Source organism: Dermacentor albipictus, chromosome 1 (assembly GCF_038994185.2).
Source record: "Dermacentor albipictus isolate Rhodes 1998 colony chromosome 1, USDA_Dalb.pri_finalv2, whole genome shotgun sequence".
Taxonomy (NCBI): Eukaryota; Metazoa; Arthropoda; class Arachnida; order Ixodida; family Ixodidae; genus Dermacentor; species Dermacentor albipictus.
This window is the reverse complement of record NC_091821.1, coordinates 467,229,433-467,246,610: the sequence shown is the minus strand read 5'-3', so window position 1 is coordinate 467,246,610 and position 17,178 is coordinate 467,229,433. Positions and strand designations below refer to the sequence as shown.

Below are 17,178 nucleotides of genomic sequence, written 5' to 3'. Positions count from 1 at the left end.
AGCGACGCGGGTGTCGCGACCACGCGTTCGCGGATCGCGCCACGCGCCGGGCGCCGCTAGCGGCAGGACGCGCGACGCCGCCGCCGACTGGGAGCGAGCTCTCGCCGCACCAGCAGCCGCTGGCTCAGTCGACGCTGCGCCCGCTTGGGCCCCGTGCACCGGCTCCGCCCTTCCTTTGTCGGATATACGAGAGCGTCGACGCCACGCGTGGTCTCTGGGTGCCCGGACCGCACGAGGCTGTGGTTTCGGGACGAGACGATCGACGTCGTCAACTGTGAGCCACGTTCCTGGCGGCAGTGGTAAGCTCAGATTCTGGCGTGTCCTTACTTTTTGTACCACTCATTGTTTAATGTGTAGCAAAATTATCTTGTCCGAACAGTGCTGCTTACTATAAGGAGCACGTGGTTTCCGCCTTTAGTTTGGGCGACAACTGCAGGGCAAGTTATCAAGAACTTGAACAGCGGGCGTAATAAAACCGTGCTATCTTCTGTTGATGTAAAGAATAACAAATGCTTGTCGCCTGTTCTTTCAGTAGCGGCATTTATGCTGAATGCGACAGTGGCATCCATGTAAATGGCGGTAATGCGCTTGAAGGACGAAACACGCAAGCAGAGCTTATATTGAAATAGGTGTGTCTACTCACGCGTTGAATGCAAACGCCAGGCGATACGCCGTTTACGAGGGATGAATGGGAAACAGAATGCTACCGGCCTGTGGCTCTCCCACACTCACAGACGCAATGAACTCGCGCGAAGTACGTTGTCACTTGTTTCGCGCGAAAGGGGTATGCACCACATCCAAACTTTCTTACACAAGATTACCGCGATGCGCTAGCGAATGCGGTACGCTGCTATCGTAATCACGTAAGCACGTCTAAACTGTTGGCACATGCGATAATCTCTTCTGGAACGGAAGGCACGTTTCGCAAGCGTCGCTTATGAGAAATTTGTGCGCCGTTCCTCGCTTTACACTAGCTTTCTGCTTCTTTAGGCTCTTGAATCGGCACGGTAAGTACATCCGCGCAGCGCTATTAGTTCTCGACGATTGGGTAAATGTGTTCTAATGGTTGCTTGTTGCCCACTGCACGCTTCTGGCATAAGGTTTCTATGAGGGACCATTCTGAAGAATATAATAACACACCACTGCCAACACGACCTTGTGGTCGTGATTTGGCTGTGATTTAGTGGCGCGTAATCGTTTTATTTTGTTTTGTTTGCCGCTGTTCATTGTTATCGTTGCTCTTTCCGAGAAGTTTTCAAACTCGCCCTATTTTTCCTCATAATTTGGTATTCTGGTTTACTACGGTGGGGAACAGGAGCAGCCTCTCTTTTACAGCGAAGTTGTATATGGCTAGGGTGCCGTGCATTTTCATTCTTCGTAAACAAAAACTATCATCATCAATAGCTCATACCCCCGCAAGCATCCATGCTCCCGTAAGCAACCAAAACATCCAATGGCTCATAGCGCCATAATGTAGAGGCTACAAGCAATCAGCAAAGTGAAGCGAACAGTGCTTAAATTATTTCTAATCGCGCATACACCATTCTGTACAGCATGTTGAAAATTGTCATCATCAATGGCTCATACCCCCGTGAGCAATGGCGTATCGCCCGCTAAGCACGCAAAAAAATACAATGACTCGGAGCCCTGTAAGGTTTATGGCTACTAACTTTCCGTGAATTAGCTGCGGTGACACTACCGCTGTTGTCGTTGTCGGTTATTTCAATGTGGATGTCTCGGTACCGAAAAGGGAGCGGTTTACGCGTTCCGTGTTGCAAACATACCTCTTGCGATGCCACACTGATCTGGCCCAACCGACCACCCAGCGGCGTACGTGCATCAATTTGACATTATCAAAGAATGTGATTGCAGTTTCGAGAGGAGTAATGACCACCAATCAAGACAATAAATGAGTGTGCTACCTTTTGTCACGATCACCACATATCAAGACAATATATTAGTTCGTACCTTTGTTCAAAATTGGGTGTCACCTCCGTGTCGTGTGCTAAACAGCTTCGCTGTTCAACGACCTTCACAGAGTGGCATGGCTGATATATTTTTTTCTTTATGCAAGTGCACTTCTTTTGTGTTCTTCGCAATGGTGTCAGCGGCCTCCGGTCCACTTCTCCTGCCGTTGACGACGCCTCGGCGCATGTCAGCCGTCGAATGGCTCGCAACGTGCTACCGATTTGCCACTGTGCCTCCTAAGCCACCATGTGTGCTCACATCATCATCTCTGAAGCCTTGTGGCCATCGCGAACGGCATGTTTTAAATGAACGAGCAGCAACTACGATAGTAACATACATTTCTCGATCGCAACGTATCATGTAGCGCAGCCACTATGTCTATTTGAAGAAAAGCTTTACGCTACTGCTAATAATTTGAAATTCCTCGGTGGAAAAGCTAGGGGCGCACCTGTGCAAGCCATGTTGCAGCTGTACAGAGTACTGTTCCTGGTATTTCTGCGCCGCGGTCTGTCAGTTTTATCGAATACATTCAAAAGCAACATTCGAGGCTCCAGAGAGCATACAGGCCGAAGCCGTAAGCACGTCTTTACGTCTTTAGGTTTTCTTTTTCTCGTTGCACCTTTACATCACCAACCATCGCCGGAGAACGTCAAACTCCAGTTCACGTATCTCTCAACTCGCTCATAGTGCACATTCGTCGCCTCTAAAGGACCCGCGACCCTCGCTTGGCTTATTTGCTGGCACAGCGACCCCGAGCCACGTTTTCGCCACTGATCACCACTCACCACTAGAGCATAACATCACCGTATGCACAACCACCGATACATTGACCTGCCTGCCCCCTTGGTGCCTTCGACAAACCCAAGTGTGCCTGGCTGCTCCAGCAATTACCAAGAGATCCAACAATTCTCCAGTGGCTTTGGAGCATAAGACGCTCCTCTTATTGCACGAAACCGACCGAGAGCACACGCATGTTTATGCTGATGATTAGACCTCACCTATCAGCTCAGCAGCCACTGTTGTCATTCGAGCAATATAGGTCACAATGAAATTCAAGTTATTAAACATAATATATACGCTGGCTGAACCTTCAATCCCCGTGCCACTGTGACCTGTTTCAGTGACCAACAAGGAGATAAATTGGTCGCGTTCTGTGACTCAAAAACGGCTATTCAGAGCGTCAAATCTGTTTTACTTCACAGTGCAAGGTCGAAGACGATATCTCAATTTTTCCCCTTTCTTCAATGAGATAAGGTAACCATTATGGTCTTGTAAACGGCATGGTGTCTCCTTTCACTGGCTTTCGGTTCAATGTGGCATTATCGGTAACGACCTAGGTGACAAGGCTGCCCCGTCTGCCAATGAAGGCACCCTGGTTATTTTAATTCCGCTAAAGATGACGGGCGGTGCAAGAAAACCTCATTTGCTCGCTCGCACGAGTAAAGCTTACTGGAGCTCTCTGAGCGTCTCTAATTGCCGCCTGCATACCTTGAACGCTTTGTTATGGTTGCGAGTGCGAACTAACCTCTCCCGCGCGGTTGCAACGCTGCTTTACCGCCTATGGTTTGATGTGACATTTGCGAATGCTTATTTATGCAGTCAAGAAATGGCCGATACACCAACGTGCAACACTTGTGGATCTAAAGAAACTATCGAACATCTACTCAGCACTGCCCTCAATACAATATCCAGTGATTTTATTTACCGACCACACAAAGCCAACTGGGCCATAGGACATTGTCTGAAACAAAAATTCTTGGACCTTGGCCACATCCGTCAATGGCGTAGAAAGGTATTCGGGTGCTACTGGAGTTTATGAGGAACACCAGCCTCAGTGGCTGATTATAATCCCGATGTGAGTCCTACTTGGCACGCGTAGTGCTTGCTCGTTCTATCATTTTCTTTGTTCTCTTTTCCTCTTTCTATTTGCCGTTTCTCTTAACCCTATTGTAATGTAGCAAACGAGACGCTCGTCTAGTTGAATTCCCTACCTTTACTCTCTTTGCTTTCTCTCTCTCTCTTGCTCTCCACCAACGAATAACGTTCCAGAAGATATTATTTGTCATGAATGCCGAAACAGCGTCTTGAACAGCAAGTAATCGGTTACGGCTGTGGTTGTGCACGAGCCTGTTATGCTGTTTCCCAAATCACACTTCTGTAAAGAAGATCAATTATGCCAGTCTTCTTTTGTGAAAAACAAAAGGCGGCATGAACTATCATGCCAGACGGCAAGAAGGAGAATTGTTTTCTGCAGTAAGCTGTTCCGAAATAGATGTCTCAGGCTTTTCAAGTTTTCTGTATTCTTATTAGAATCCGTGTTATGTAGGTCATGTTCGATGGGTTCTATGGGCGACCTCAGACTATGTGGATGAGGTCGCCCACATAGTCACTACGAAAATTGACGGTGTGACCTGTAGAATGCGAGGCCTCTCTTATGCGTTATGAATTTAATCACATTTGTTTCTGGATGCTTCATGGGGAACTAGCAGATGCGTGACCCGTCGTGTAAGCTCACATGCCAACTTCGATTAGCCACAAATGCTGTCGAGGCACCCATGTGTAGCCTGGTTCATGTTTTTTTTTATAGGAAACGAAGCGTAATACAAATTGTAAGCGTAATCACTGCCACTTACAAAATTTAGCAGTCATAGTTCTTCGCTTTTCGAAGCATCACTCACTTGAAATTACCAATAGAGATTTGTATTTTTCATGGCGTGAACAATGGAGGCCATTTATATTGCAAATATCTAAGGCATAGGGGCTAGGAAGACACCCCAGAAGAGAAGGATGATATTTACGGATGGGGATGAGGGCAACAAATCCTTGCACTGTCGCGACTTTAATGACGTGTGCTTACGCTAATCAGATGTCATGAAAGTGCCCTTCTAGGTCTATCTATTGATTTCGTTTAGAAATAGTGATCGTAAAAATGAAGGTCAATAACTTTACCTAATTCAATATTCATTTTTAATCTTCATTTCAAGTCTGCTTCAACCTGCCCTAGACAAAAGAGAAAAAAAGAGTACAGTCAGGGAATGAATAAGAATTTAATCTCAGGGGAATGAATGCAAACAGTAATATAATTTTGTGTTGCAAAATTCCTAGCTTATTTTCTTTTCTTTTAATTTTACAATTTCGATAAGCTTATAAGCATCGTACAGCCGCATTTTGAATATGGTGTTATCAGTTGGCTAACTTTGCGTTTTTCCTCTCAAATTCAACAGATTTTCTACAAATTACATCAGTGACTGCCTTATCAAAGCCATTCTGTTTTTTTCTGTGTTGAGTAAATTGTGAAACGTACTGCGAATGACCTCCCCCCCTTTTGCGTTTGTGAACTTTTCACAGTGTCGGTATTGAATGTAAGGCGGGCTATGTACGCACTGCGCCGGCCTGTGCACAACGAAGAGTCAAATGCGTCATCTTGCAAAATGAATTTATATTTTTTATTTTTATAGAACATACCCTTCGGCTGACAAAACAGAGGCTCTCCGTGTTGTGGTGCGATAAATACAGCTGCGTGTTTGTTATTTGGGATATCCGCACTCCGACTCATATTTAAGGCCGTCCCGTCATCATTCTTGCCCCGGCGCTCTTTTTTTTTTCGTTTTCCTTACGCCATGGAACACATCTTTGGCCAAGCCCTAGATATCCACTGCAACCCCCAGCACGCTGTGTGCTTTTGCGAGAGCGTAGGAAGAAGACACTGTCAACAGAGAGCAGACCAAATGAAAGCGACTACAAAATGAAAGACCACTTATAGGCAGTAGATTGCCTGCGTACTACTTTTGGTGGTTTTCGGCTGGATTACAAGTTTTTCATGCGTGTATCTACGTAAACTCGTGGGCCCAAGAGGTAAAGTATTTTTCCTAAAATAAACGTAGTTCAAGTAGCATAGCCGTGTTTCCCAGTAGGATGGAAAATTGGAACATTCAGTGGTCTAGTAATGGGGGAGTATGCCACAGTTTAGTAATCTGGGAATATAGTTACGAAACTTCTTAGAACTGGGACAACTTTGTTAGGCATCTTATGGATACGAACTCGGCGCTCCCTGTTCTTTTACATAGGTGGGCTACTGTATTCGAAATTTCTAGCACCAGAAATATCTGCGGGACAAGTTAAAGCTTTTAGTTTAAAGTGCCAGCACCTAAACCTCACCGGCAACGTTTGCGGAAGAAGACGTCAGCTGCCAGGGCTTTAGATAGCTCGTTGAGGTCGCGAAAGTTGAATTGTATAAACGCACCTGACACTGGAAAGCTTGGTTGATCATTTGCAGCTTTGGAGAATTTAGGTGTTTTTTTCTGCAATGAGTATAGTGACGTGTTAGCTGTTACGCATAAGACGCACTGATTGCTGGGCACCTACAGCTTAGGCGTGCGATCATATGAAGCAAGGAAGCGATTACTTTCCAGGTGTATTGCAGAAAAGGCCGCTAGATAGGTCAATTTGCAAGCGACGTGTGATCTGGAGAGTTCCGTATTTCTCATAAACTTCCATCTTTATTTACGTAGACGTTTAGTGAACATATTTTGATGTGTCGGACATTATCCGTCGTTCTTCGTTGCCTGTTGTTCGACCGGCTTTTGCGGTCACCTACACGCAAGGCTGGGCAAAGATACTTTGCAACTCCATCATGATACAATACAAGGTATTCGGGCAGCAAGTATTTGAGATATAGAAAAAGGTACTACCGCAATTATTGTATGCTATACAATACTTTCCCTCCGTATCTTAAAGAGACCTCGATACACTTGCAAATATCTTATGATAGATTTATATAATGTAGCAAACGCGTATGCGCTAAAGTGTTTGCTTGGAAATTTTTTAACTCCGACCAACCTCCTTTCACTTCAATCAAATGGCTGGTAGTATCTCAATTTTTTTTTCTTTCTTGCTCAAAGAAATGTTTTTCATTCCGAAACAATTTGTTGGGGTCGCTTTAGATGTTTAACACGAGAGCTCTTTACACGCTGCATTGTCAGCAATTTTTGTTGTCGCTTTTGTAATTGATGGGAGTCGCTGCTATGTTTTCTGACCAGCTAGCGGGTCGCCATCTAATTACAAGGACTTCAATAAGACGTTTCTGCATGTTGGCGCAAATACCGCTTTGGTGTTTTACTTGTCGGTAAGCGTATTACCCTTTACGCAACACTGGAGAACCACACAGGTGTACCACAGCAACAAGGCTGGTAGCGATGTTTTTGTTGTTGTTCGATCGTGTATCGAGGGAACACGTAAAGCTGCAATGACCTTTCATATTCTACTTATCTACTGGCACAAAGCGTTCATTAGTGACATATTCATTAACCTGCAATCCTCTTACAATTTTTCTTCTACAAGAAAACTTGTGTAGCCCAAAAACGTTTCATACGCATTGCAGTGGCACACATTGTCTCAGGATACCGTCACTGTGGACACTACTGGCACTTGTACCTTCTATTACCTTGTGATTTGCCACATTAAGAAATTGGAGGGTGAGCCAAAACAAAAACAACAAAAAATCATGTCCAGATAAAATTGAAAGGCAGTTCCGTGTCACACAATCACAGTGAAAATGTAGAAACACAATACAAGCGGCACCACTAATGGATATGACATTTGAGCACGAAGTGTTGCCAACTTACTTGTTAAGGTCAAACAATAGAAAACTCTGTGCCAGTGGAAATTCAGGTGGCATAGTGGCAGCAGTATCAGCTCGAGAAGCGCAGTTCTGCCGACGTTTATGATTTCGCGTGGTGATGTTTCGATAGCAGTATCTTGTATATTAAGATAGAGTACCTTGTAAAAAAAGTATCTTGTTAAAAAGTATCTTGTATAAAAGTATCTTGTATCTTAAGATACACGGTACTTTTTTTCATGCATCGGAAATACAGATACTGATACACGTCTTGCCAGACGTATTGTTAAAAATATTCAAAATGGGTGCAGACACACCTTTATGGCTCCCCCGTATTATTTTCAGGTGCTAAAAGGGTGTTGTGTGCTAAACATACAATTTTTAAAATTCATGGATGCTTTCGCTTTTCAAATTTTCCATGAAATAAAAGGGCCTACGTGCTTTCCAAGCGGTCACCTTCCAGTCATTATTCGAGCTTGTCATAAGCGCACAGTAGGATACGGAAGTTATTCTGCTGCTTCATCTGTGAGCTGTCCCCGGTGGTGAAGTAGAGACTTGTGCCTCTTATTTTATTTCATAACCGGCCGTTCGCGTTTTACCCCTCACTGTTTAAATTCTGTCAGGTCCACGTTGGTCTATAATACAGCTACCAAGCGGCAGCGAATCACTGCGCATGAGCCAATCACAGTTCACAAGCGCTTATTCTTTTTGGTGTATGGAATTGGTGGCGTTGCAATTTGATGCGCATTAAGCTTTCCATGTTTCCTTCGGTATCGATTGGAGTAAACATTCGCAGGTAGTCGGAGAGCAATCTCGCGCAGATGAAAATGTGGCATATATTGTGTGTGGTGGCGCCACCCACTATTAAAGTGAGGAGACACAGCTATTTGAGCTCCTCTCATGTCTTACCTTTCAATCTTTTTTTTTTGCGAGCTTCACCTGGATTTTCTCAGGTTCGCGTAGGGTTATGTAGATAAGCTTACGAAGCATACCGACAGCCTATCAGAGCAGCTAGACCCACCACCGCGATCTCTCCAGGAGATGTATTGTTTGGTGACGTAACGTCGGCGGAATGGTTGAGAGGTAACATTTCCGAATGACAATCTGTAGGTGCGTAGTTCGAATCGAATCTCAGTGTACTACGCTACTTTTTTTTCTTTGTCTTGCAAGGGACTGTAAGATTTCTTCGACGGACACTGGTACCACAGGCAGGGATCCAAAGAACTTGTTGAAGTAAAATAGCATATATCGATGTAAAAAGGGAAACGTAGGGTACAATACTGGCTAAATACCCATTTGGGGAAAGAGCCTAATTCCAACAAAACGCCATTTCAAGTGAATGCATTAGTTCACTCTAACATCATCTTTTATTGGTGTAAGCGGGTGAGTTACAGACACAATGAATCGCCCTGAAGAGTGCAAATTTCCTTAATGTGTAGCCATGCTTCTCTTGCAGATTCCCGCAAACATGTTACGCACACAAAAATCTACTGACACATTCGCGCGACCTGCTATCTCTCTAAAGTTATGAGAAACCTAGTGAATGTACGAAACCATGCGTCTTTACATGATCCATCAGTGGGTTCTTCGCTGGGAGTGCATAGTTATCGAAGCAGTGCCTAGAAGTATTCATCATTGCAGGCAGTTCATTTTTCCCGCTCTTCGAAGTTTCTGAAGCACTGCTTTGAAAGGCTAACCACCCGCAATGATGAGCGCCGTCATGAAGCGCATAAAGTAGCTGTCGTTTCGTAGATTCTGAATGTTTCCAATAATCTTAAAATAATAGCAGGCCGCGCCCAAGTATCAGTAGTTCTTTGTGCGCCTAACAAGCTTGTTTTTGTCTGCAAGAGAAGCAAATGCCTAGAAAAGGAAATCACGAGGGTTGTCCAAAGAGCCGTAAATTCGGCTACGTTGAATGGTAGATGATGCCGTCTAGGCGATCCCTCTGAGCGACGGCAAATACGGCATCGCGCAGTCCGTGAGATGCATAACTGATGGCTTCAGGGAACACAGCAGTAACATATAGAAATTGAAAGGTGGTCTTCTTACTAATCATTGCAGCATGTGCGCATGTCATCCACATTATCCAGAAGCTGATATAATATGGAAGAAGATAGACAGGCTAGTGAGAGAGATAATAAGACAAGCACCGTGTATATTCATTACCGCCCAGCTGCATCACACAGCCAATTATTCATACCTGATACATATGATATGTTCATACAGGGGTTGAACGCCCTGATGCGTCGCCTGTCAGGTTGCTCAAAGTGGAGCCTCTATTAAAATGCAGCACTGGGCATTACAAAGCCGCAGTGATGACTAGGGAGCCGATTAGGCACCGCCACCAGCGGTGATGTCTAAAATAATGGCTCCCATTCGAGTCGCTGCACAATAACTGTGATCTCGTGGCAGTTGCCCCCCAGTCACCGTGCGACATTCTCGCCAAGCGCGCAAAGCGGGGGTCCAGAACAGCAGTGACCGCCAGCACTGTACACAAGCTATTCTATAGATTCACGCAAACAAGCGATGTGAAGCGCCGCCTCCCAACAGTAGGAGTTAATTACGCGTGGTGGGCAATTATTCGCAGCCTCATTAACGACGGCGCTGCCACCGCCACCGCCATTATAGCGGTAATGGAAACGCGATAAGGTCCCGCGATGGAAAGGGGGGGGGGGGGCGACGCAGTCGACGCAACCCTTCGCAACCCAATCTTGCAATGGTCGCCCCTGCCAAGCCAGTGCGCTCAGTGAGCCGCATACTCCGTTGCACTCCGGCTTCATGCTCCCATTTCCACTGCAGGATCGGGGGAAACGTGGTGTTTGTGCAAGTACTATGTGGGCGTCTTGCGGTATGGGCACCACGCTGCCCCGGAACGCCACGACTAGGTGGTATTGCGCGCTCCTCCTTCCATTCAAAATCCTTCGAATTCAAGGCTGAGAAAAGATCGAAGGAAAAAAATAACACGAAGCAAACAAGCGAAGCAACTTCGTTGGGATAGTGGTGCGCAGGGCAGCATTTTAATAAAATCATAAGTGATCACCAGTAAGGGAAAATTGTATGTTCCGTTTTTACGTAGGAAGTGATTTTTTTTTTGTTAGGCCCAACAGAGCTGGACACATGTCACATGGTGAGCCTTACAAGGTTTATAGGAGCCTCTTCGCGGTTGCCTTCATTTAGCTTTTGCATATACATCAACGGACATATATCCCCTCAAATAGTGACCAAGCCAACAGCATCCAACAGACAGGCAGCTACGCCAAACGCGGGAAAGTGGGCAAAGAATGATTCGCTTTGAATATAGCCAGAGGTAGAGTACAATAGTCACTAGACAATTATGGACTGCGGGAAAATACGTACATTACACAAGAAATACTGAAATATTACAGTGAAAAAATAACAGTAAACGCAGAATTCTTTAAAACAATGTGAGCACGAGCAGGAACACAAATACAGAACCAATAAATTATCTAAAAAGTCAAATGCTCAGCGATGGTGGAATCGGTGCACTGTACATCATTTTTAGTCATATACTAACGTGTTCAAAAAGGGTATACACGAAAGTCTTGCTGTTAGTCTGCCGTATTTTTTACGCAATGAGCAGAACATAGTTAATGGAAAAGCTAATGCTATTGCAATTCACACAACTAATAATATCAATAAAACTGATAATACGAAATTCATTATGTATATGAGCAGACATGATGATCAGTAATTTATGACTACAAAGGTTGCGAAGAGATGGAATGTTCAGGTTACAAAATAGAGAAACTGAATCCGGTGAAAATAGGCTGGAGGTGACCAGTCTTAAAACTATTCGGGATTTACAAGATGCAACCAATACGTATTGCCAGACGAAGATAGGAAGTGCGAACGAAGTGTATAAATAAATGCATAATATTAAGATAGAAGGATTTTTGTTTGAAAGTCAAACGAAGTGTTGATAATAACAAGAATGCCTAGAAAAGCTTTCTGAATCAGTGACTGGGCGTTTTTATTAAATTTATATGTTTATGTAAGATGACTCCAAAACAAGGTTGTAGATTCAAATGTACCAATGAGCTGTGCGCTAAGTATTGTCTCTAATGAAGAAATGTTTGGTAACAACCGAGGGGAAAAAAGTGCCTATAATTTTACGTGCGATGGATTGATACGTGATGCGTTGGTTACGCACCTTGAGCGGACGTTGTTTAAATGGACAATTGGTAGGTGTTGATCAGTAAGTGAATTCCTTTGCGTGATATCAAATGTCTTATTATCAGCATATAGCACACCGTTAGCATGTTTCAGTAGAAGAAACAAGGTTTTAACGAATAAGAAAAACATAAGGGGCCCCAAGACTTATTACTGGGGAGCGTCTATGTTAGCAATTTTTTGTGTTTAGAGATCATTTACGTGAACAAACTGCGCCCGGTTAGCATGGTTACCGGTTAGCCCGGTAAGATAGTTTTGAATCATTTGCAAAGGTGGTCCAGATATGCCGTAACAATCTAGTCTATGAAAAAGTATGTTACGATTATTCATAGTAAACGCCGTAGTGCAATTGATAAACACAGCTCCAAATATGTCCTTATCTATTGCTAGTGTAACTCTGACAGTAAAAGTGGTTAGTGTAACCTTAGAGAAAAGCCTTGTAAATAACCAAATTGATGATAGAATCATCAGCTAAATACTTGTAAGTATTTTATTAAACGATTGTAGATTAGTTTTTCAGTTGCTTTGCTAATGAATTTTAAACGCATCTTGGGTGATAGTTGAGGCATTCACTGTCGTCTTTCTTAAAAAAGGGAATAACTTTTGCGGCCTCCAGTCTTGCTGGAAACACAGCAGCTGAAAAAGATTTTGTTAATTAGATCGGATAAGATTGGCGACATTTTTTTAAATACAAGTTTTACTTCCGAAGGGGAAATTACGTCGAGATCTGGGCCAGTAGCTATTACAGATAACTTCTTTAACTTCTGCTGTTACTGTGCGATACTCAAAAAGTAATGAGGAGTGTGCGAAAGCCTTGGCAGTGGGAGTTCTGAATGTGAGCTATTAACCGTATCTGCTGGGGCACTAAAGTGAGAACTGAACGCATTAACTATGTTATTAGAATCCGTGTATCTATTTTGATAATAGGTTATGCTAGTTGGGTGTGAATAGGGGCCATTATTGTAATGTAATTCCTTGACTATTTGTCAGTTTATTTTGATATTGTTATCGGTTCGCTTAATTTTATTTGCATAATACCTTTATTTTATTCGCATATTCCATTTAGTGTGCTTCGCGACAGGCCCCGCTATATCAGTTTTTACCCAATATACCTAAGAGTATTGTGAAATGGTTTTCCTACAAGCTTCCTAACAAGATATTTCTTTCTGAAACTGCACGCATTTTTCGCTTCTGATCCAAGGATCCCTCGGTGAACAAAGCCATTGCTTGACTCTAGTTTTCAACAAAAACTAACTCATAAATTCATTTATCACAGCAGGAAAAAGAATTAACGCTGTTTCTGCATTCTTTTTCCTCATACAAACCGTTCCGATTTGTCTTTCGAATAATCATTCATCCATTCAAATACTTCATTGAGTACCTTGTGATTTGATGGGGTGGGCCGGGACCCCGCCTAGGTTTCGGCCAAGGGTTGTTGGCCCTTGGCGGCTTCCTCGGCTCACTGGACGGCCCACAGTTGGTGCTGCAGGTCCGAGCTGAGCAACACAGACTCCCAGCGCGCGCGGAGGGTGTCGCTGTTTGAGGCTGCATCTCCGTTATCCTGTATTATAGCTGTACATTCGGATAGGATATGCTCCAGGGTGGCTCTAGAGTCGCAATGTCTGCACTTGTTAGTCGTGTATAAATGTGGGTGAATTAGGTGCATGATAGCTGGACCTGGATAGGATCTGGTCTTTAACTGCCGCCATTCGGCAGACTGATTTTTCTTTCATTTTCGGTGCGGCGGCGCGAATGTGCGATAATGGAATGTATGGTGTTGTGTAATTTCGTGAAATCTGGTCATTCGATCGTCCCACTCCCACTCATCGGTAGTCGGTGAGGCGGGGCTATATATATATAGCCCCGCCTCGGCGTATATATATAGCCCCGGCGTATATGCTCTCGAGCCATGTGGTGCACTGCCTCATTGCTACCGTATGGTAGGCTGTGAGCGGTTGTCCAGATGAGATCGACATTTTTGTCATGGTTATTAACTAATTTTAGGAGTCGTAGTGCCTCTTGGGAGATTAGACCGTTGGCGAAGTTTAGTATCGCCATCTGGGAATCACTGATGCCTATGCCTGTTTGTGTTTGTGCTATGGCTAGCGCGATATCTATTTCCTCTGCGGTTTCTGCGTGTAGCGTGTTGACTGTAGCACTCGTCCTTCATTTTCCCTCGTAATGTATCACCACTGCTGTGTAGGCGTGCTTGTGTCTGTATCTAGCTGCGTCTACAAATGTGGCGTCCTTGCTGTTACCGAATTTCTCCTGTATATTGCGTGCTTTGCTTTCCCGTCTACCCTGATGGGGGATACGATGCATATTCTTGGGTATTGGAGGGCATGTTATATATCTGATGTGTCTGGGCATATCCACTTTGACGCCAAGTTGGTTATGATATCTTATACCTAGGCGATCCAATATTTGCCTACCTGGTTTAGTTTTAGACAGGCGTTCGTATTGTGATATTCGTTGTGCCTCGCTTAGATCATCCAGTGTATTGTGGAGACCTAGCTGCAGTAGTCTATCGTTGCCGGTGGTGATGGAGAGCCCGATTGCTTGCTTGAAGATTTTTCTGATTAAGGAGTACAATTATTATTTTTCTGATGAGTACCATCGTAGGTACAAAGCCACGTATACTATTCTGCTTATTACAAACGCTTGGGCTAGTCTAAGCAGATTGCCTTCTTTCATTCCACTGTGTTTGTTGGCTATTCGTTTAAGTAGTGTCAACAATTTTTAGGACGAAAGCCTTAAGAGCCTCATAACATCTATGGCCTTGAAGAAAATGCGTCTTCTGGCCCTATAGTACGAAAGCTATCATCATCAGCAATGACTCATCTCCCGTAAGCAAGCAAAATGCAATGGCTCATCCCTCTCGAGATGCAGAGGATAGAAGCACTTAGCAAAGTGTAGCGTACATTCTTTGGAATCACGCATACAACGTACAGAAACGCGGCGTCTAGTCTAGTGGCAAAAACAACAAAGGAACACGTGACCTTGTCAATGGCAATGGCTCATACAACAGTAAAGCTGAATCTGCAAGCGCTCAGCAAGCTTACGCGAACAGTGCATCCATTCCTTGAAATCAACCAGGCCACACACAGAATAGCATGAGTGTCAATCCCCCGCTTAGAGGTTGCAACGCAAAGTCGAAGAGAAACTTCGTTGACGTGAGTATGACCCCGCTATACGAGCGCGCGAAGCCGTAGCTAAGCGTGGAATCGAGCTGAAGAAGCCGAACAGCGAAAGCAGCAACGCGACGATGTGAGACGGCGCATTACCAAGTGTGCAGTAGGCGTTCGTCTTCACATACTAAAAAAGTTTAATATGCTGCCGCACAATTTTTTTTTGGGGGGGGGGGGTCAAAATTGGCGCGCTGGTTACCTTCAGTAAAGTGTTCTTGGAGACAAACCATAAAATACAGCATAATCTAACACTGCTGCAGTAGTATTGTCAGTAGCCAAACTAACCAAAATTTGATCGACCAATGTATTAGAACAATTCGGAATATAGCTAGTTGGAGCATGTAATAAAGATGAAAAAACCGCAACTAAGAACGCAGCGCACGTATTAGGAGCATTATTGGCACTTTAGGTCAGCAATGTTGATATCAATATCACCACATGTCACAATTTTCCTATTTCCTTCAACTAACTTGTTAAGAATTAGTTGAAAGTCTGAGCAGAACTCTGCACGTGAAGGCAATGCAATGATGATATGCAATGATGGCGTTTCGATAATTCAATTCCAAGACATTACGGTATATTTCTATCTATTCAGATTCAAGAAGTGCGGTGCTAATAACAAGTCGAATCGGCGCCTATGTAAAATATGCAGAATTAACAAGACTGGCTGACCTGCCATCACGAGGATATTGTACTTGCCCTTTTATCCACGTATACGGTGTGCTATGTGTAGATCAGTGGTCGGAAAGGCTCAGGCAACCGTCTCGCCTATGGCTGGCACAACCACGAGGCAGTTCTCACATTCCATCATAACGATAGCGTTTAGCAGTATTTGTTATTGAACAGTATTGGCGCATTAACTTCCACAGCGTTCATGCGCGAATGCTGCTCAAAGTCAGCATGTCGTTGCGAAAAGTGCTTGTCGCCTTTCAATCATTTCTTTCCATCACTCAACGTGTTCTTTTTTTTCTCAAGGGCTTCATTTCTGGTCTTCAGAGCTTCATAATGTTCACTGAATGCTTCCAGGCTTTCTCGCATGGCTACACCATCATAACGGAGAATCACTATCTCCTTTATCAACTAAGCATTTGTGAGTGCTATGTTAACTCACACCACCAAAAGGTGGCACAGGCAGTGGCTATGACAAAAATGGTACAAATGTACCGGTTATCAAGGCACCAACCTGTACGAAGGGACAGGCGATAATTAGAAGCAGTTGGATAACCACAGCTACTGCTTCCAACGTGATCAGCGTTCTCCAGGAATGCGTGTTTATGCAGGTCTGTTTGTACAGGTAGGTGGCAAGCAGGGCAGTCCAAGAAGGCACAGCATAGAAGAAGCTACGTAGGTGAAGCAGTGAACTTCACCCTAATTTATTTTTAAAAATGCTGCCAGTTCGTTCACCACCCGATTCATGTCCGATCCCCCAGAGTGGGTTGCGTCATTTCACTAGGGGACAAGAACAAGAACTTGACACGTGTACCACTTGAAAGACGACCAGCATACGTCGGTCCATCGATACAGCAGCATTTCTAAATCTGCGCCAAAGTGCAAGTGATAATCGGAAGCCGTCATACCACCACAATCAGCACTACCAAAGTGATGATAACGACTTGTCTACACCATATTCTGCCCAGACTGCGGCACTCACGTGTGCTAGAGTGGCTTTTGCTTCTTTATTTATTTATTTATTTTTGCAAGATCGTTATAGATAGATTTCACCCGTATTGGAGATTGCTTGTTCCTCTAACAAAATTATGAATTTTAAAAGCTTTCATTAGTGTACAGTTCACATTGATGATGTCATGCCCTCACACATTTAGCCGTCGTGCTCAAATAGTGCGCATGCAAAGTACTACCCCCGACATCTTCTTGCTCACTTTGTTTTTTCACGTGGAGTTCCATTAGAAGTCATTCTCCGCCGATCGTGCCAGTTCTTGCAGCTTTACCGGAGGAACAAGACGTCCAGTGGCCACTTACACAGCAAAGCTACTAATTTTAACCGGTAATACACATTCTCTGGATAATCCTCCTAATTTCTACGTCGGCCATGAACACATTGCTTTTGTACAAAACAAATCGTCGTTGTCCTTAGCATGAGCACTCTTCAGGCATGCACAGCCCAACGGCACCGTCATTTACCAGGTATGCTGCCGAGTTGCCTTCATATCAGCAGTCCCATAAAACCAGCTCGTCTACATTGTTCCAATCAAC

The 17,178-nt window shown here is 44.2% G+C and overlaps 1 long non-coding RNA gene across 3 annotated transcripts in view; it reads left to right on the top strand.

Moving 5' to 3' along the window:
- LOC139054814 (uncharacterized) overlaps positions 1–17,178 on the top strand; it is a 604,407-nt gene continuing 587,229 nt past the window's right edge. For all 3 annotated transcript variants that reach the window (XR_011511526.1, XR_011511525.1, XR_011511527.1), the window contains exon 1: positions 1–299. This is a non-coding gene — a long non-coding RNA (uncharacterized lncRNA). The remainder of the gene's footprint in view (positions 300–17,178) is intronic.